Here is a 23,048-nt window from a genome sequence, read left to right as displayed (position 1 = left end):
GCTTTCCTTGATGCTTATTGGGTGGCCCCTCTCAAATAAGTAACTAAAAAGTCTGCTTACGCATCCTTTGTTATAACATCAATCAGAGGACAGGAAAGTCAAAACCCCATATAACCCAGAAACATTATACCCTTACAGCAGCAGATGAACAAACTACCTGCAAATATTGGCACACCACAGCGGACACACTACCCTCACCAGTTTCTTCATTCATTTATGAGGAAAAGCACTAGGAACAGAGACTGTTTCTTATCCCACCAGTAACCTCCTTTATTCATCAGCACACATTATTGTGACAAAAGCAGCAGATCAAGGGAGAGATAGAGAGACAGCATTAGGGGAAAACACAAACCAACAAGTTGAATCTGATGAATAAAAACCACTAGTTTACCCAAACCGGGGATACCTATAAGCAACAGTAGATTAACCAGTAACCGGATACAAATACATACCTAGAAACAAGGAAAACAACACCATATAACCTCCTTTTTTGAAACCGGAAATAATGCCATATTTGACCTATAAAACCTTTAGGAATGAAAGCTTGGCGGTCAACATACCTATTAGGGACCCAAACCCGGCCTTTATAGCAGAGGGATAGACATGAGAGCGGGAGGCATACTCTTCATCTTAGACCAGCGGTTCAACCACATGCGGCAAACAGCGCTTTTAGACTGGTAGATCAACTCCAATTGGTTCAATTTATAAATAACTAGAACTAGTTAGGATGCTTACATAAGTAGGATGGTAAACAGCAAGCAACCCAAAGGAATCTACACATGATCCCGGACAATTCAGTAGTTCCCACCAAGCAAGTAGGCGCGTCTCGTCAACGATCGAAGCAAACAGATGTGTATCACGAAAAAAACACCGATGTAGTACTCTTACTATTTAGCCACTCACCCTAGACAATATTTTTTAGGAATCTTAGACTTGACTTAGACTGTTTGATACTAGCCGAGTTATATTAGTATGAGCAATATCAGGAACATGATTTGTATCTTGACTCGCTATTGGGATATATATGCTCCTAGCTATCCAACTTATACTACTGGTCCTCGTTCAAAGACTGCATCTGGAGACACAACTCCTCCCATTGAAGCCAACTACTAGCCCCATAAACTCATGAAACTGGTCCGTTATAAACTCCTTTATCAACCGATACTTTAGGATATGATCATAGGTACCTTCTTGGGAATCTTGCTAGTTAACCCCCGGAAAGCACAGCTGGAACCGGAAAACATCCTATTCGTGGTGCTAGTAGTCGTTATGCGTATCCAACCCACACCAGGGACGGAGTCACTCACTATTCATATGGTGAGGGATACATCTCGAACTCCTACAGACACCGTAGCTTCTCTAACAACCTATTATTAGACTCCAACTACTCCTACTTAGTATGGGTATGGAACTACACCAAGCCATCTAACAGCTATGCACTAGATTACCAACGCACTATTATCCCTATCGATCTGGATAAGATGATCCCTATGAGACTATTGGGACTAGTACTGCTACCTATCCTCATGTAGACTATGCGTCTCGATAAAGAACTGCAACTATAACTACTGGCCGGGCGTATCCATCTCGCACTTGGGCAACCAGAACACCCTTTTATATCTCTTTTTATTGCTCATTACTCCACACCGATACAACTTAGCTTTGCCCTTAGTATTCTATTTACAGGCAGGGAACACATCACAGAGCCCAAAAACCCATGAATTAGACAGGCATCCCTATCAGTAACAATCACCCACAATGTTTACCATGTGTTTCCATCCATAAAACCACACGATCAGCAATTCCATCATTCCAACACCGGATCAGACACCAAGCATAAACACTTTCTGAAATCCAGCTAAAGGGATAGAGTACCTAACACACCCTAAACTCGGTGGAAACTAGTCTGATGGTTCTTAGACAACTGGTTATTAATAAGCTATTGCCCCACAGAGTGCATCTTCTACTGGTCCTATATCATATGCTGAAACTGGTCATGCTCCTCCTGTATATGCTGGTGGTTCAATAGGGGACAGACTATGCATCTACTCCTCCTTATTAAGCTATTACTTTCTATGCTACTGCTCCTAGATCTTAGACTTTATATTGGTTGTGGGTAATTCCTAAGCAAGTAATTGGAGAGGTAATAAGAGGGGTATTAGGTGAAGAGTGTGATAGAAATCTATAGGTAAGGGTGGGTATTTTCATTCCTGCTATTTTTGGCCAATCTGGGTGGGCTAAAAAGAATAGAGAAAACACAGGTAGGTCAGGTTATCCCTCTCCCCCTGGTCGAGAGTTCGCTTACTCACCCTCATATTCCCCTCAAAGAGCGAGCTATAAGGTCAGGAAGGAAGGTAAGGGCCCCATATTACTTAGGGGTCACTCACTATTCATATGGTGAGGGTGCGTAAGCACACTCGACTGCCTTTAGTTACTTATTTGAGAGGGGGGCCGCCATCGTTTCTCAAACTGATTCTATGGCCGTGGTTCAGGCTATGGAACCGACCTTTACGACCTCAAAGGTATATTATAGGTAAGGTTAGGAAATATGGATACAGATCGAGCAGTACGCGCACGCTCACTCTTCACCGCCCCTCACTCATCATAGAATAGCATATGAATTCTCCTTCCAATCAAAATATCCATTAGTAAGAGAAGCCAGTCAGCTAGCTCAAAAAGAAAATAGCATATACAAGACCGAGATCTTACCTACGGGATACTGCCGGGCTCCTCATGCAGTCAGGATATCCAATAGCTCTTAGGCCAGGCAGTTGTTTCGTTAAGCTGCTCTTAGGTCAGTTGGTTCATTAAGCCGCTCTACTAAGGTAGGCCGCGATTTGACCTACGGGATACTGCCGAACTCCTCCTTCCAATCAAGAACAATATCCAGACAAGGCTCCTCGCTCACGATCGTAAATGAAGCTAGCCAGTCAGCCAGCTAAGGCTTTTCACTAATGCTCTTAGGCCAGTGACTTAGAATGGGACTGACTGATAGGCCGATTTCTTTCGTCCAGTAGAAGGGTAGAAAAGAGACCCAACCTTGAAACTGATTGAATGGAAACGAGCCTGCACCCACTCAACTAATTGAATGGGACTTATGGGACTGACTGGGACTGACCTGCACCTGGGACTGACCTGCACCTGGGGCTTAGACTGATTGACTGAGAATGGGACTGACTGATGATTGGGACTGATAGGGCTGATTAGGCCAGCGCCCCACTCATTAGGCCAGTATAAGAGACCCATCCAGTAGAACCTATCTTTCCATCCGTTAGAAAAGCCAGTAGAAGAGACTCTTTCGCCCAACTGATTGAATGGCTTTCCATCCGTTAGAACTGATTGAATGGGTTGGATGTGCCATGATTTCTTGTGATGATGCCATGATGTGATGATGTTACATGATGATGCTATATCTTTCAGCTTCAGCCAGGATCAAAAAGTTTCAAGATTCGATTTGATTCTCTAAACTGAGGAGCCTTACAAGAAAGGCGTTCCCAGTTACAATATAGACTATTCTAGAGTCTTTTACATCCCAAACACATGGCTATTCCCTTTTCCATGAATAATCGGGGGCTGACGCGTCATCCTCCATTATTATAGTTGTGAAAACAGGAAGGTCAACTTCTGAGTGGCATAAATTTTGCATACAAACACTGATTGACACCCTTCTTATGTTGTTGGAAAGATCTTTGTGTGTAAAACAACATGAAGAGGTGTCACATTAAAACAAAAATTTTTACCTCCATAAAACATTGTTTGAGCCTCAAAACAATCCCGGAACGTTTCAAACTTTGTTTCACCAATTTGGGTCCCTTTGGTAAAAATGGTCCCGTGAGCTAACTCATGGACTTTTTCCACTCAGAATGGATCGAAATGGATGAGAAACAATATAATGATTCAATCTAGATCACACCTCCCCATTTTGGGAGGCTTTTGGTCCCCAAAAGCTTCTACTGAATGAGGTGAGGAATTTTTTCCTCCACCTTCTCTCTAGTGTACCATTTAGCTTTGCCTAGAAGCTGCCCCTTCAACCCAATCTACCAAAGTTCATGCTGCCCATATCTTGTAGTTTTGTACCTCTTCTACAAAATTGTATCCTCTATCAACTTTGCCTGAGCATCTAGTACCAAAACCTACACAAAAGGTAGGAAATGTTCCTCTTCCTGATCTAGCATGGAAGGCTCATAGACTTTCAAGTTCTCTACATTCAAAACTGAGTAAATGCGCATATATGGTGGTAAATTAAGTCGATAGGAATTATCACCCACATTTTCTATTATCTCAAAGGGACCATACTTCAAAGCCTTGATTTTCTTATTAGGCCCTTGCAGCCTCTCCTTGTTAAACTGTAACCATACTTTGTCTCCCACCTTGAACGATTTCTCTGTTCTGTGTTGATCATGCCTCGCCTTATACCTCTTCTGTGACTTCTTCATTGTTTCTTGTACCTATAGATGGACTTACCTGATCTTCTCTATAATTTTTTCAGCCCTCAAGGCATCTCCTATAATATATTCCCTTACTCCTCCTTACTTCCCATATGCAATGTCCAATGGTGAAGGAAACAAATATCTAAAACAAGTTTCAAATGGGGACTTTCCTATAGAAGTGTGGACTTCTCTATTGTAAGAATGTTGTATATATACCATATTTTCATATAGGTCTTCGGATGTTTCTGGTTTTACCCCCTCAAAAGTTGCACCAAAGTCTTGTTGACTATTTCTATTTGCCCATTTTTCTGTAGATGGAATGTTGTAGATCTCTTCAACTTCGTGTCCATCTTCTCCCACGATGTAGTCTAGAATGCACCGAGAAATCTTGTATTCTTGTCCTAAAGGATGCTCCTTGGTATCCCAAAGTGTAACGAGGCCTGTCCAAAGAACAATTTTGTTGTTTATTTCTTATTGATGGTCTTTTTACAGGGCATATGAATACACATCTTGTTGAACTTGTCAAATGCCATGAACATGTAGTCCTGTCCCTTCCTGTTTGTCGGTAAACCTCCCACAAAGTCCATGGAAATTCTTTCCTAAGGAACACATAGCTCATCATCTGCAATTTCTCACCTTTAGGAACACATAGTTTATCCAACCTGTAGAGTAACACATTCTGGAGATGGTAGTCAACGTTGTTGTCACCATCGTGCACATGCCTCTAACTTTGCAACTGCTGATACACCTCCTTGAAGCCCTCATTCTCTTAATAGGCCTCTCTATATGCATCATGGGTGAATGGATCCATGTGCATAAGAGTATCCAAAGCTGTAATATTTGATGTGGGTGACCTTGAAAGAATGTCAATCAACTTGTTTATGCTTCACTTCTTATACTTGATCACCAAATGAAACTGTTGTAAAAACCCCATCTACTTGTAATGCCTAGTCTGTTGTAGCTTACTTTGGACTTGCAAGTACTGTGACAGCTGGTGATCTATGTGGATTACTGTCTCCTTTTCCATCAAATAGTGCTTCCAATTTTCGCAGCTTGCACCATGCCATAGAGTTCCTCTTCGTAGGTAGGGTAGTTAAGGACTTCCATGTGAAATACTTCATAATGGTAGCATATAGGCCTTCCTCCCTGCATCAAGACAACTCCCATAACATACCCACTTGCACTATCTCCACTTCAAAGGGCCACTGCAAGTTTGGTAATGCCAGAACTGGTGCTTGATTGATCTTCTTTTTTAACTCCTCGAAAGCCCTCTCCTAACATTTTCCCTAATGGAAACTCTTGCCATTTGTTGTTATGGCGTGGAGCGTTGCTGCTACGACTGAAAATGAGGCTATTAATTTCCTCAAGTATTGTGTTGTCCCAATGAAACTCCTAACCTCAGAAACATTAGTAGGCACTAACCATTTCATGATGGCCTCCATCTTGGAAGGATATATCTTCAACTCTCCTCTACCTATCACATACCCCAGATACACCAAGAATTGTTGTGCAAACTCACACTTCTTTAGATTCGCTAGCAGTTGATGCTTCTTCAATGTTTCCATCACCTGCATCTAATGTGAAATATGCTCCTCCCAGGTAGCACTATATACTAGTATATCATCCAGATAGATAATAAAAAATGAATCTATAAAATGGTGCAATACATCATTCATTAATATCATAAATGTGGTTGTGCATTACATAGGCCAAATGGCATGACTAACCACTCATAAAAACCTTGCCTGGTTTTGAAGGTGGTCTTACAGATATCTTCTTCTTTGACTCGAACCTGGTGATATCCAGAATTCAAGTCCAGCCTAGTGAAATATTTTGCTTGCTGCAACCGATCCAACAAATCATATATCTTGGGAAAGGGGTATATTTCTTGAGCGTGATTTTGTTCAACGCCCTATAATCTATACACATCCACCAATTCCCATCCTCCTTTGGCAAAATGATGATGGGTGACCCACATGGTTATGTACTCGGTCAAATGACACCATCTTCTAGTAGCTGCTGCAACTATTCCTTCACCTCATTTGCTTTTATAACTGATTGCATGTACAACCCAATATTCGACAATGGGGATTCTGGTAATAGTTGGATCTCGTGCTCTACTTCTCTCTTAGGTGGTAACCCTTTAGGCTCCCGGAACACATCCTTGTATGTCTGTAACAACTCCTCCAATTATTGTTTATGTTTCTTAGTACACCCCTCCAGGGATGCCTAGCCTCTTATTAACTCCTCTTTGGATTGAATTTCTCTTAAAAAAATTAAAAGATATTTCTTGCTAGAACTGATCAATTTCTTGGCTTGGTTGGAACTTACCAGTGAAATTTTTTACTTGCCTTTGTGCGTGTTGATGATAAACTATTTTCCATCCTTGGCAAGCCAGTATTTGTTGGCTCTACTCATGAATATTGCATCTTGCATGTACATGTATGGAATCCCAAACATGACTCCACATACATCAAGGGGAACCACATCTAGATATACTTCATCAATAAAATCAACACTGATAGAAAATCGGATTTTTCACTCTTTAGTTACCTTCAGCTCTGCATCCTTATTTACCCATCCTAATGGATATGGGTTTGGATAATCACAAACTTCTAGCCCCAACTTCTTGACTAGCTCTACTGCAATGAGATTCTCCTACGATCCCGAGTCAAATAGAGCATCAACTTTTGTCTTCTTAACATGTATCTTTATATGGAAGAGTTTGGTCATTTCTTTCTCTTCTTGTTGATGAAGGCTACTCAGGTCCACCTCCTTCTGCATTGATGTACATACAATCTTCTCATCCACGTCTGTGTTGCTTTCAACATGGCTGCTCGAATCAATGCCCATGGGATTCTTCTTATTATTATCTTCCTTTTTATTCTTCAGGTTTAGCTTTGGACGCAACTTCTAACACTTCTCCTCTATATGGCCATAAATGTTGCAATGGTTGCAGTGGTTGTTAGGATATTTTCACTGGTATGTTGTGGTTGTCGTCTTTTTATCTTTTCCCCCCTTTTCCTTCTTCTTTCCCTCCTTAGAAGCATCATGTTGCTTATTCTACTTTGACCCACTTGATTCACTCTCTTCAGGCTTATGTTTTCCAGGTATTGTGCATGTATACAAGTCTGGTCCATTGATTTAGGATTAAACAACATCACTTGCTCACGCAGATGGCGGTGCAGACCCCCCAAATACTTGAGGAGTACATCTAGGTTCTTTGGAGAGATACCCAACACTATAGCCATTTTTATGAATTATGTAGTGTACTCCTGCTCGCTTTGGCCCAGATTTTTCCTCAAGTAATGCCACTTGATCCAATGGTCCTCTATGTACCCGATCAAATAAAATTGTGACTTAATGAGGGTTTTTAAATTCTCCCACTTAGACACTAGAGGTTCTCCCTCCAAACTCAGGGTTTTTTTGTGGCTCTCCCACCAAGTTAGTGCATGGCCCTCTAATTTCAGCCGCACAAATGAGATATTTTTCCCTTCCTCGATTTGATGGATGTTAAAATAAACTTCTAGTTGCTACAATAGTTGTTTAGCTTTAGAGTGTCGATCTCATCGTGGTACAACTTGATATTGACTTTTGCTTCCATTTTAAATAGGGACTAATTCACAGCACTCGAACCAGGTTGATATTTTCGGGGTTCTTTTGTTCAGTTGGTTATTCGTGTCTTCCTGATCTCCCGATCACCCTTTTGATTTGTCCTATGCATTAAAACCCCCATTTTCTCCAAATATCCCAAGGTTATTTCTCAGGGCTTCCATGATGAGGTTTACATTGCAATTTATGTATGCAACTTGTTGTTCAAGCCGCAAAAACTGCACTTTTGCGGGATCACAAGGGTCATTTACAAATTTGTTGGTCGTGATTAGGGTTTTACGATTTTTTTCCTCACTGACCTAGATCCCCTACAAACTCCACAAAATACCTAAAGAAACCTGGATTTGATACCAATATGATCTGTAAATTGTTGTGAATATTCCACTTGAGAGTTTGCCACAATAGATATAATATTATAATATTAGAAATATGAAATTCTACACTTACAGTTTTATTAAACTTTAAGATTTTTGTATTTAACTATAATTAGTGCAAGCATGTGAATGGAAATTATGAAAAAAAATAGAGAATGGAAAAATAAACTCGCACACACACATAAGACACCAAATATGCTATGGGAAACCCTTTCGGGAGAAAACCTAGCTGAAAGGTGAGGTCACTTCGCTCTCTTTCTCTGTCTAGAAATATGGTTGTAGGTACAAAGAAGTAAGGCCTGTGGCCCGTGAGCTGCTACAACAACCACTGCATTCATCAAGCATTGAATTCTTTGTTAAAATTAAATCATCAACAATGAATATGAATGTTTAATATTACACATTGTTAACCCTAACACTCCAACTTTGCACCATAATTGAAAATATGTAAAGAAATATTTATGGGTGAAAATAATAATAAAAATGAAGTGATTGATGGCTCATTGAGGGTTTCCATCTCCTTTCCTTGTTCAACCTGCATAAACAATAGACAAAACATGAGAGCTAAAGATAAAAGTAACAACCCAATGCACAAATAAAGAGAAGGAAATCATTTTGCCTCTTATGTATTTGCTTGAAAACCAATTAGATGCATAATGTGAAAATTGAAGATTAACTCTTGAATATGACAATACATATATTCAAACCCTCTTCTCTATTCATAATTAAGTAGACTTATGAGATTTAAATCTTGCACCATCATTGAATCCCTTTAAAACAAAATGATATGCAATAGTTAAGAATAAAGTGTTGGAGATTTGGAAATAAAATCTCAGGCTTGAAACCAATCCAATAGCTTGAAAATAATCCAATATCCAAGTCCAAGAACTAGCTTAATGGAATGAATCTACAATCCAACCTTCACAATGATTATGTAATTAACATGAGTAAGAATTCCATGAAAATTTCATGAATATTTAACCCTGAAGATGCACCTTAGAGGATGAGGATCAAGTTAAAACATGGTTGGGATCTCCATTCATAATCATGATAGTCAAGGAATTTAAATGTGCATGAGTAAAAAAACAATTTTCCAAAACCTAACACGTTCAACAAAATAAGAGCCAAGGTGAAGAAAGGACATCATCTTCACTTATGCAATATAAATTCATGCTTTCTGAATTGTAATGCATGTCATGTAGACATAAAGTTGAGGGCCATGGGGCTTAAAATGCATCATTAGAGAAGCAACTTCCCTAAACCCTAATGCATCAATAAGATCATGATCTAAGATCAATAAAGGAAAATATATACAATATGCATTGTGTAGGCATGAGAAACCATAGGATTTGATGATAACTAGGGCAATCAAGGACTTTGACCAATTCAAGACATAAGCACAGTTGGTAAACCTTGAAAAGTAGAGGGAGCCCAAAATTTGGGTGTTGTTGTATCAACCACAAGAAGTTGTTAATAAGTCACTCTATTTTCTAATTCTTAATTGGTGGCCTGGCTTATTGATTGATTTGATTATAGATTTACTCCATTTTTTAATTCTACAATTTTACTTCTATTTTAACTCCTTAATTTGGATTTCCTAGATTGTAATTCCAAGCAACAATTTTCTAGTATTATAGTGTCTATTCAATCCATTTCACCACATGTTTTTATGTTATAGAGTCAAGGATTGAAAAAATAATTTAATTAAGTCAACATTTTAATTTCCTACTGGTGTGTTTATTCCACTGAAAGGTTGATTTCATTTCCTACCAAGTGTTGTTTCTTTTTGTAAATTGTGATTTCCTTTTCTGCCATAGTGTTTCCTTTCAACACGTGTGTTTTATTTCCTTTCAATAAAATGTGATTCCTTTCTACAAGATTGTTGTATTTAACATTTCAATTCTTGCAAATGTGAATATTTCAATTCCTTCAAGTGTGCAATTCGTTGTTCATGATGGATTGATAAAAAAACATTAATGTCTAACTCTATAATACTTAACCAATACTGCAATTTCACCAATACTTACAAGATTGTATTAGTATATATAGTGTGCAATAGACTGCAAGTTCCAAGTAAACACCATAATGACCATTAAATGTATAGTTTCTCATTTATCTACTAAGGAAATATAAGGTGATTGAAAAACTTGTCACTTTTGGTGTCATTTCCAAGGATTAGTTAATAATACAATATTTATTTTTTGCTTGGCTTGATTCAACCAAGTGTATTCCTTTTATAAGCTTGGTGCGATATGTTTTTATTCAATTTTTTCTTTAAGTTGGTTTGTTTTAGAAAGCATGTCTCTTTAAATTCCCATGGAAAAAATTATAGATCAACAACGTAGATTTGTTATTACTAGTAAAGATCCCCACAAAAGTACTAGTGTACGACGATCACAAGAGGAAAAAAGGCACACTCGACTTAACTATTTAACGCCCATAACTAGCTCTCTTTCCAAAAATAAGTTTGAATATTTTGTTGAGGGGCATGCGATCATGTAAGCCTCATCTTCTATATAGAGATATTTCCCGTAAAGGATAGATAGAAGAATAATTCCATTCCAAAGATTTGATCCTTCCTAACTCTCCCAAAGAACCTTTAGAGGAAGAGGGAAATTTTCATTGGCTCATGAGGATCCTATTAAGGAGGAGGCGTCCACTTTTGAATTTCCAATTTGAGAATCATAAGAAGGAACTATGATAAAGAATATATTGGCTTCAACCTTGCCCACCTTCCATGGCTTATATTAAATAAGATTCAAACACCTCCCTCTTCGAGCTCAATGTTCTTTATAGGTGCTACGATTAATATGCATAAGATGCCAAAAAGTTGAAATTTTTTCTTTCTGTTCTCAAGAATGATGCATTGCAACTTAGTTCGTGCGTCTTGGTAGAGATAGTATCCACACTTGGGCATAAATGAAGGGAAGTTCCTAGAAAATATCAATATTATTATAAGGACAATGATTGGATGGAGGAAGTCTTCAGAATTACTCAAAATGAATATGAATTCATGGGATACTATATTGAATTATTCAATCACAACCTAGAGTAATAAAGGCAAGGAAAATTGGCTCTAGAAACACTACGTGTCTTGTTGTTGTGCAAAATTAATGATGATTGTATTGATCTCTTGAACGTGATGGGTGGGGATATGTATCCTAGTAGTATTATGATGCCATTCTTGAATTGTGTCAAAAATATTCTAGAGGGACTCCAATAATAGGAAAGTACCAAGAGATATATTGGATTATTATTATTATTATTCTTTTATGTCTAAAGGAGTCGACAATTGAGCTAGTCTCATGTTGGCAAGACACCAAGCCGATTCCAACCACTAACATTATAACCCCCTAGATGAACCATGCCACCCCCCGACAGATGGCCATAGCTAAGAAACTAAGGATTTAAACATAGGACCTTCTACTCACCTTTCCTTTACATTTTCATAGGCTTGCTAAGTGACCTCCCTCGTGAAGGGGCTTAGTATTATTTTGTTTTGTTACAGTAACAACCATGTGGGATTTGAATCAATGATATTTTTAGCAGTGCCTTAAAAATGCACCCATTCACCATCAATTTAAAGACCCGTGGGAAATATATTGGCATAAATTAACAGAGGCGTTGGTAATGAAATATCTAGAGCTGAGATTGGGAACATGCTATAATAATTCAAGAATATTATACATAATGCACTAAATTCTCCATTGGACATGCTATAATTGAATAAGAATAAGAAAGGAGAAGAGTTGGATTTAGAAATATTTTTCCCAATGTCTAGGAGAAATCACCCATTGAAGGAATTCCTACTAGATCACATTGAGGTTTGTGTGATTTGTAGCCAGAACCTTGCCACATGTAAGTGTTTGTCTTTACCTAGATTGAAAGATCTGTATTAGGAAGCCGATGAACCTAAGAAACTATACTTTGTATCTCAAAAGCACCCATGGCAGTCCAAGCCTTAAGGAATGATCCAAATTCAATATCAATATTATAATTTGTGCTGGTTTAGTCTATAATTCATGATGATGTAGTCTATAATTGCTAGGTTACATTGTTGCTTAGTCCTTATTTCAAGGATTTCTTCTACTTCTAGTATGATTTTTCCTTATTTATTTATCTTTGGTACACTTCCCAAGTACAAATGAATAACATGGTCATGATCTTGATTAGGTGGAAGACCCTTAGGCATTGATCCAAACACCTTGGGATGATTGTTGAAAACATTATGGATATTCCTTGACATAGAAGATATCGATGTTTGAACATTTAGTGAACATAATTGTGTTATTACACCCTGGTTCCCTTTTGAGTAATTTTGTCATTCCATTAGAGGTTATAAATTTAGAGGATTTCCCTTGGATTCCTCTAAGATCAATTCAATTTCATTTTGAGGTAAATCTTACAAAGAGATTTTGAAAATTAAAGGTCTTTGTTCCCAATGATTATAACCATTGCCCCCTGGATACAACACTAGCACCACCCATTTGTATTGTTGATCCTAATGGTTCTGGAGAGGCTCAAAAATCAAGATCTTCAACTCTCAGTGAAATCAAGTCCAAGTCATAGATCTCGTCGTTTTGAATTTGGTGACACAAACAACACTCAAATTCGTGTTCGTATAACCAATTTATTGCAGTGAAAAATTCACAAGTTAAAATATAAAAATAGAACCCATAAAACATACATGGCAGTTGACTCGCCAATTAACCAATGACACATGCCACTCCATCCTTCACTCTTGTTCCTGCAGGGAAAAAAACAAAAAAATAATATTAAATAAATACTATATAAAAACAAAACTAATTAAAAATGATTATTAAAATAAAATAACCCTCTAAAATAAAAAACCCTCTAAAATAAAAAACCCATATGATAACAAGGTCATTAAATAGATATGATCTAACTCACATAAAAACCACAATTCAAATGAAAAAATATTAAAAAACACCATGGTGGGTGGCATGTGGTTATAATACCAACGTATATACATATATTAAAAATGTCCATGAGGGCCACTCATAATTATGCTCAATAGTCGATCCAAGCCTTGAAACTCAGATAATCCGTAAATACTTGGAAATTGAAACTTAAATTGCGCCGAATCTTTGGCCACGTGGAGAAAGGCAAAGGTGTGTGGAGTAGTTCGAGATCGAGATTTTTAGCCATCAATGGCAGAGGCAGCATTCGTGAACCATAACTTTGAAAAAATCCAATTGTTGAAACCATTGACAAGGAACTAGATGACCTAAATTGCGTATAAATTTTATCACTTCCCCACAATCTATTATTAAAAAAAAGAATAAGGTTCTTTATTTGGCCATCATTATTGTATTTAAACTATATAATGTTTCATGAAATTGTGTTTTTCTATTAATTAAATTGGGCCGTTAAATGTATAAATAGATTCAAGGTTTTGAAATTTTTCACTTATTCTTAAATGGTATATCCCTTTCTCAATCTAAACATGGTCTTAAATCCTAGTCACGTTGAGCAGATCTAACAATGTGTCGGATCTATGATATAGCCTAGCTACGCATAGCTATGGAAGTTGGGGATAAATTTAGTACATCTCAATTATTGATTGTTGAAGATAATTCTGTTTCTCCACTTCCATACACACCATAGGACAATGATTATGAAGGGGCGCCATGTCTCTCTCTGTTCACTCCACCATTTGAAAGATGCTATAGTAGAAACGTGATTGACTAGTGGGAAACCATACAGAGCTGCCAATTCACGCCATATTTGCTGTATAGATATACATTGGAAGAACATGTGATAGTTTGTTTCTTCTTCAGATTGGCACATATGGCATCTGCTCGACCCGTGCCACTGTCTCTTTTTTAAATTCTCCCAGGACATATTATTGTTGTTAAACACCAGCCATGAGAAGTAGATTGATTTAGGAGAGCATCCTGTTTTCCAAAAAATTGTAGGGAAAATGGGGCAGGAAATCGAGGGCAATAAACTTAGCAGGTCAGTGTATATGTCCTTGGCGTGAACCTATATGTTGGTAGAAGGCACCTTCCAGATAAGGAAATCATGCTGACTAGACCTGTAAAAACCACAGCTTCTCAATACGGTTGTGACAGTTTTCCACTGATTCTGCTCTGTTATATTTTCTCAATATAATACAATGCAACATTTTTTCTTTGAAAAATAAAAAAAATAAAAAAATCATCTCAATTATTGATATTTATTATTTTAAAATTTTTGTAAATTTTTAACGTAAATGTTAAGAAAAAATGTGAAAATTAAAATATTTAAATAAATTTAAAAGTTAAAAAAATAAACATTTTAAACTAATACCAAAAGAAATTGATTAAAAAAAATTGTGAACAAGAAATATCCACTTGAAATTAAAAACACATATACTAAATTGAGTCATAAACATTTAATTTTTAAAAAACACCCCTTCCTATCCTTTCCTTTCCTTTCTCTATAAAATTCTAGACAAAATCTTTAAAACACCATTTTATTATAAACAAAAATATATTCTATAATACTATTTTGATTATAACTAATATTGATTTAAAATCCTCATTTATACTTTAAAATATTAATATTTTATTATAATAATTTTATATTTATGTATCTAAAATATTAGTATTTTGTTATAAATTATAATAAATTTATATTTTTAATAGATTTTTATTTAATTTTTATTTTAAATTTAAAAATAATATATAATACATGATAAAATTTAAAATTTAAATATCAAATTTAAAATTTAAAATTTATCAATTATATTATCTAATCATTTTTAATAATATTAATTAAAACATTAATTATAAAATTTAAATTTATTATTCACTGTTTAATATATATCTCTATTATTTACCATTTATGTCATCGTCTATCACCTTTGAGATGTTAATAAGTTCTTAATTTAATCATAAAAACGTAAATTTGTTCATGACCATTCAATTTTTATGTCATCTATCACAAAAGTGATGATAATTATTAATAAGTTCTTAATTTAATCAATGAATCATAGAAACGTAAATTTTTCCTCAATGACTATTCAATTTGGTAAATTTGTCGTCAATGTCCATTCAATTTGGTAAATGATTTAGTAGGAAAAAATTATTTATTTTTGTCAATTAAATAGGTAAATAAACATCATCTAAGTTTGAAAGAAATATTTAATCTAAAGAAAAATGTGTAGTAAAAGATAACCACTATCACCTCCATTGAAACAACCTAAGACAAGCTGCATCTATAGATCCGATTTAAATTCAAGCTGCACCCATAGATGTTGGAATTGAGTTGGGTTTCAATCTCTTTCAAAAACGATAACGTTTCTTTGAAAGGTTATAACAACATCTTTCGGAAAAAATCATATAAGAGATAATCTCGTCGATGCATTTGGAACCAGCCAGTGTGGTTCATCTTCAGGACAAGATGAGGAACCAAATCTAGGCAATGTAATAAATAGATGTAGAGAGCAACTAACTAGCTGTTAGAGAGTAAAGCTAGTTTAACTTAAAGCAAAATTTAATAATTAAGATTTGACCAAGAAGGGGAAGGGAATCAAACTAAATGAATTTTAATTTATAAAAATATTATTAAATTAAATTCTATTAATATTATAAATAAATTCATTTTTTTAGTTATTAAAATTATACAGCTTGAGTGGGCCTAATGGTTAAGAGCATGTGTTTTCTCCTAAGAGGTCACAGGTTCAAAACCATAGGGGGGTAGAGTATGTATACCTTCGTAGACTTAGCAGTCAAATCGTTGTGCGGAGGTGGGTGCCTTGTCTCACAAACAAGGGGGTCTCATACACCAATTTGGTGTCTGGCTTTGCTGTGACCTTAAAAATGGATATTATGATTATTATTATTACTATTATTATTAATTAGTATTTTAATAAAATAATATTATAAACAATATAGTTATAATGTGTTGGATGCAGTTGGGGACATTATTCAGCCATCTTTCTTTACCCAAGTTCCGCCTATATCCCCGCCCATGACTAGATTTTGGACTGCTGAGGCTGCTACTCCATCCATGGGGAGCCCGAAAAATCTGTGGATCAGTTTTCCAAAGAGGCAGTGCACCATCCCAGAGGAGAATGGCTGATACAGGAGGAAAGACAGGGGCAGGCCTATTAGTACTATCACAGGCCATATATAGAACAAAATCAGCAAAGGGCCGATAGGCCCTAATTTATCATAGTATTTTGAGACATCAGCAAACAGAGACTCATAGAACTGAATATTTTTTGAAATTTTGTAAACATATTTGTATATGCATATTGATCTATGATGGTACACCCTCCTTAGGTTTTATGTACAGACTTACTACTTTTGATGACTTCGGTCACTCTACAGACTTACTACTTTTGATGACTTCGGTCACTCGTATAGCAGATGTCACTGGCATCTACAACATGTAATTTTCCATTATAATAGAAAATTATGATTTCCCCCAGGGAAAAAAATATAGTTATAATGTGTTAACTTTATTATTATTTCATAAAATAACTATTTTTTATTAAACTTTTATAATCCTTTATAACACTATTATTATATATTATTATATATAATATTCTAATAACTATTATTATTAATAGGTTTAAACCTATTCTTAACCGCACTTATTAATATATTATTATTATTGGAAATCCTAACAACTAAATATAAAGTATTAAATAATTCATAATTAAATTTAGGATATTAAATAATTTATAACTAATTTTAAAATATTATAAACAATATAGTTAAGGTGGATTAACAAATATTATTTTACGAATAATTAGTAGTACTATTAAATAGGTTTTGTAAGCTCCTCCCGATACTTAAGCCTTATGGTAAAAAAGAATGCATCATCAGAGATGTTCTTGTATCCAATAATCTTAGAAGCTAAACCCTTCCCATGAATCACTTTGGTTTTAAACATAGATTGTAGTGGCTATATGACCATTAACAAACTTTGATTAGTCAAAAGGTGTCTTGATCTAATTAGAGTGCATCCAAAGAGGAAGAAGCTAAATTTTGATTATGGTTAAAAATTTTATAAATTAAATTTTAAAAAGAGACAAAAAGAAAGAAAAAAAGTTGCAAACACCATGTTCTATTCAACATTCCCTTCTCACTTTAGGGTATGCTAGTATATTAGTGAACTTGAGAGAAATACATAAAACCATTTGAGTGATTATAATATATGTAATGAAACATAGAAAATTAATAGATAATGTTCTATTCAATATTCCCTTTTCTCACTTTAGGGATATGCTAGTATATTAGTGAACTTGAGAGAAATACATAAAATCATTTGAGTGATTATAATATATGTAATGAAACATAGAAAATTAATAGATCAATTCTTAGAGAAGTAATTAGGTCTCTCCCTGATTGCTATCGCCCTATGCCTATTGCCTCTCTCTTATGGCTTTCTTCTCCCTTGTCATAGGATTTTTTCCCACCACTTTTGTCTTCGATGGATTGAGGTCAGTTGAACATTGAAGGATACAGCATTGTCCAACTATGTTTTCTATTGCACTATAAACTTTGGGGTAGGCCTTGTCATAGAAGTTCGGTGCAACTTTGCCTCCTTCTGCAAATATATAGACAAATACCCAGAAACTCACAACTACAATAAACAAATTTCTAACAGATTTGTTTGTCACCTTTATTAATGCGGAAAAGAAGGCTCTATGGGAGCTATTACAATTGCAGTCGGTAAATAAGCAAACTATTGTAGCTGGTATTCTCAACAATAATTTAGCATGCCATACTGCAAAACAATTTTTTATATAAAATAGTAACATGTTTCGAAGCCCAGATATAATTAAGTGACATTGTATCTCCATACATTGTCTAGATCATGGAGGCATCCTTAGCATTTCCGATTTTCATTCGTTGGCACTTCGACACCTAGCGCATCGATGACTCTTCCATGTTTTTATATAAGATGTACTATATTAAACTAAAATGTATGTACATGGTGATGGTCAGAGCATATTCTTTCAACATCTTTGTTTCTAAAACACCACCATCATCATTTATATTATTATGATAATGTGTTATCAATAAAATTCTTAATTATTTAATATTGAATTTATTGGAAGTTATTAGTTAACACTAATTATTTATCACCAAGTAAGTTTAAAATATCGAATGATACTCTTTAATGAGAAAAACTTATTTTTGAAGAGAATTAAGTTCAGTAATCAACGTATTATAAACATTCATTCTATTACATTTAAACCAAATATTGTTATTAGTTTAACTACCAATTATGTAATCACATACAACTTTGGGTGTTAAATACCCAATTCATTATTTGCTTCATTATTGCTCATTTTTCTTTATCATTATTGGAATCCAATGTTTGTTTTGGTTTTGTGGCCGCATCTAATGGTCATGTTATGAAGAGCGAGCTTGAATCTATGCGACAGGGAAAAGGGATGACGAAAAGAAAACAACATAACAAACAATTGGAATGGGAGAAAAGCGGCATGCTACCAACCATTGAAGGGATAAGATTTGTGAGCCCCCTACTAAAACAGACAAAAGGAAGACCTTCATTGGAGAAAACTTGAGAACCTTAATGCAAAATTTCTAACTATAATGTAATAGTTTTTTATTTGATTAATTTAAATATTAATTAATAAATAAAACATTTCATTTTTGCTTCACATATATTAAAATATTATTTTTATTATGCTTATGTTTACAACTATATCCATCTTAAAATTTGATCCTTATAATATGAAGTTAAAGTTAAAGTGAATCTAAATTAGCATATAATTTTTTGAATAACTAATAATCTCTTTCATCATGGTTATTAAATTCCAAATTGATTTTCAATATATTTAATTAAAATTATTTAACACAAAGAAGAAAACAAAATATTATTTTAGTTTTTTTATTATTATTTATTTTTAATAATTCTTTTTAAAGAATATAACCAATAAATATATTTTCAAACCAATATCTCTTTTTATCAATTTATTTTGATTAAAATAAACATTTTAAATCACTTTAAGTATATATTATATAATGAGACATTGAAATTATAAAATTTCCATGTAAAAATTGATATGAAATCAACTTCATATTTAAAATTTTAGCTAATATATAATTTACCAACCATTTAACATTTAAAAAATTAACTTAAATATATTTAATTTTATAAAAGAATTAAATTATCATGATATTAATTGTGTCAACTTATTTTTTTTTTAAATAGAATAAAAATCTTATTATTTTAATTAAAAATAAAAATATTAAGTAACGACTTTAAACTTTTAATTTATAAAATTCATGTAATTTGACGCAGGGGCTTCAAGGAAGCTTGCTATAGGGGCTTCAACGAAGCTTGCTACAGTGTTGCTACAATAGCGCGTGCTTTGTTGTCTTGGCCTTGCTGTATCTCTTAGCTTGCCTTCACTTATCGACCTCTGGTGAACCTGTGGTGAACTTAGTGCAAACCTACTCGGATCTTTCACGCTCTGCGACCTTACACACGGCTTCCTCGCCTTTCAACGGTCTGGCGTCCCTTCAAACCTTTGGCGAACCCCTAATGAACTTCCAGTGAACTTCAAGTGAAGATAATGAGACAACTACTATACATTAGACGTTTTTATAATAGCACACAGGTATTCAAATGTGCAAATTTCTTCTCATATTATTTATCAGAAATGGCTTCAGTTTTTAGAGAGCAGATTACAGAGGGTACTCTTTTCAGAGATAGACTATTGTTGCATTTATCGGATTTTTTCTTTTCACTGAGGAATAAGCATTACCGAAGGCTTCCTGGCAACAAATGGGCTATGTCTAAGAATATACAGACTCACTCAAACTCACACTTTGACTCTCCAAATAGATCTGGCCACTTTAGGTTCTTACCAGTGCCTAGCACATTAATACGCAGGCTTTTCATATCTCTAAAAACTCTATGACTCTATGACTCTATCACCCCGACTCCGAATGCCTCAGTAATGAGCCTTACCCTCTTTTTATAGCAAAAGAAAGGGGACAAACATTATTGTTGAGCCATTCAACAAATGGATGGAATCATTGCTTTCGGGTAACACCGAGGTGACATCCACACAAAGATTCCAAGTCCGGAAAAGTAAATACTATTCAAAATCTATGGAAAATATGCTATCTGCATAGTTTACACAGTGGATGCTTTTGTACAGCAAAGCCCATGAGAAAAGTTGGCCATAATTAAGTCCTTATGACTGGACAACATTATTACAATAATGGATGATTTTTGTCGGTTAAGCCCATGAGAACCGTCAGAATACAATAATTTCAGGGAATCTATTCTTTTTGTACAATAATTCATCCCATGCTTTGGTGAAAATTCTTTGAACAATCATAGGTTTCCCTAAAATTATTTGGTGTTTCACCTTGATTAATACAAGCCATTCATAATGGCGAATCATGTATTCTTTTAAAGTTTTATTCTCATCATGAAAAGGTGACCAATCTCTTGCCATCATTTCTTTGACAGTTTTATATGGTATGTGGAAGCAATCCGAGATGTTGTGCTCAAAACATATGTCACAATTGAATCAGAGTGGATCTATTGCTGTTTTGTTGATGTCTTAGTTAGCCCACCATTTTTGTAGCCATTCACATTGTTGATTTCTTTGCATTATCCCCGTTGTACTAAATTTTAATTTAGTATAATGGGTTTCTTCTTTATCATCCACATTCAAAAAATCCCACCATAGTTGTTTATATGCTACAAAATCATACACTGTGTCTGGAAAAATTAGCTTAGGATCTCCTCTTGGCCATAACGCAGAGGTCTAAGTAGGCATGGGCCATGCAATATTTTGGGTTCGGTTGATGCAAAAATATTTTTCATAAATCCCATGGCGGATGCCTCCATGTGACCAGATTCCCGAGATATCATGAAAATCTCTTTGAAGGGCATCTTCTGCATACAATGCATTTCTTTTGGCTTTTGTGTAGATCATGTCATGAATCCATCTGCTCCCTTTGGGGTACACCCTTATTTTTGGTACAAGATGCTGGATGTCAGTATGTGCTCGCAAATTGGAATCCAATACCTTGGTATTTCTCAACTACCATGTTGGCTTCCATTTGTCTCTGTATTCTTCCCAGTCCTGGTTGTCTGGTATTGTACGCAGGACTTCCTGTTTCTGGCTTTGGTCCCATTCTGTAACAATGACCATTATATGTTCTTGTGGCTGGATAAATTCTCTGCTAAGAAAATCTGGTAAACAATTCTTTGTGCCCTTTATATGTTCGACTTTAAAGTCGAAGTTGGCAAAGAGTGCTTGCCATCTAGCAAATTTGGCCTCTCCTGGTTTCTTGATATCCTTAGTTAGAACTTTCTGCAAAGCTGAAGCATTAGTTCGAAGCAAGAACTGTTTGTTTATTAAATGGACATCAAACTTGCTAATACAGTTCCACGCAGCTTTTACTTCTTTCTCAATTGTGGAATAATTCTGTTCAATAGGATTCTAGGTGCCTGATGCAAACTGGACGACTTGTTCAGTGCCATCTTTTCTCTGTTTTAGGATACCTCCCCATCCTATATTGCTGGCATCTGTTTCAACAATCTTGAATGCACTGTCATCAGAGACATATAAAATGGGAAGAGATTTTACCTTAGCTTTGATGTTCTGAACAGCTCTGGTGTGTTCTTCCGTCCACTGAGGTGGCTCCTTTTTAAGTCTTTTGTTTAATATGCTTCTGTCTGTGGCACAATCCTTGTAAAAGTTACTGACATAATTTAAACAACCCAAAAATCTTTGAAGCTGATTTTTGTCTGTAATAACATCTGGGAACTTGTCAGCAAACTCAAGCGCATGCTTTTGCAGAGAGATTTGGCCATTGAAAATAGTATGGCCAAGAAATTTGATAGTAGTTTGAAACACTTCTATCTTTTTCTTACTTAAAACTAGACCATTATGCTTTACCAGCTGCTGGAATATATGAACATGCTTGAAATGGTCTTGGATGTTCTTGGAGAAGATTAGAACATCATCAATATATACTATAAGCCAGTCAAAATAAGGCTTAAAGATTTTATCCATTACCTTCTAGAATTTTGATGGAGCATTTTTCAAACCAAAAGGCATGACATTCCACTCATAGTGGCCTGCAGGAATACTGAAAGCAGTTTTGAACTTATCTTTTTTCTGAAATAGCTACTTGCCAAAATCCTACCTTTAAATCAAATTTTGAAAATATTTTGGCTCCTGCTATCCTTCCAATCAAATCTCCTTTATGGGGAATCGGATAGGTGTCGTCTGCAAGAATAGAATTTAGAGGCTTGAAATTTATCACCTATTAGGCCCCTATACCAATAGGTGTTATATGTCATGATTGACTTGATGAGCTATGTAATATGTTCATACCTTTTCTTGTTGCAAAGGTTTTCCATATTTTCAAAAAATCAAAAAATTTAAAAAATGTAAAGAGGATATACCCTAAAAGAAAAATCAAAGAGTAAAAAGAATAAAGATGGTCAAAAAAAATGAAAGAAAATGAACCCCAACAAAAAGAAGGACCAGGAAAGTGTGCAAGGACCCTGCCAGAATAGAAGCAATTTTATAGATACCTCATCTTAAAAGTATCAAAGAACTTCAAGCTTTCTTAGGAAAGATAATTTTTTTGAGAAGATTCATATCTAA

The sequence above is a fragment of the Pinus tabuliformis genome, chromosome 9 (genome assembly GCF_031772625.1).
Source record: "Pinus tabuliformis cultivar Carrire ecotype Pingquan chromosome 9, CPIR1, whole genome shotgun sequence".
Lineage (NCBI taxonomy): Eukaryota > Viridiplantae > Streptophyta > Pinopsida > Pinales > Pinaceae > Pinus > Pinus tabuliformis.
Note: the sequence above shows the minus strand (reverse complement) of the source record.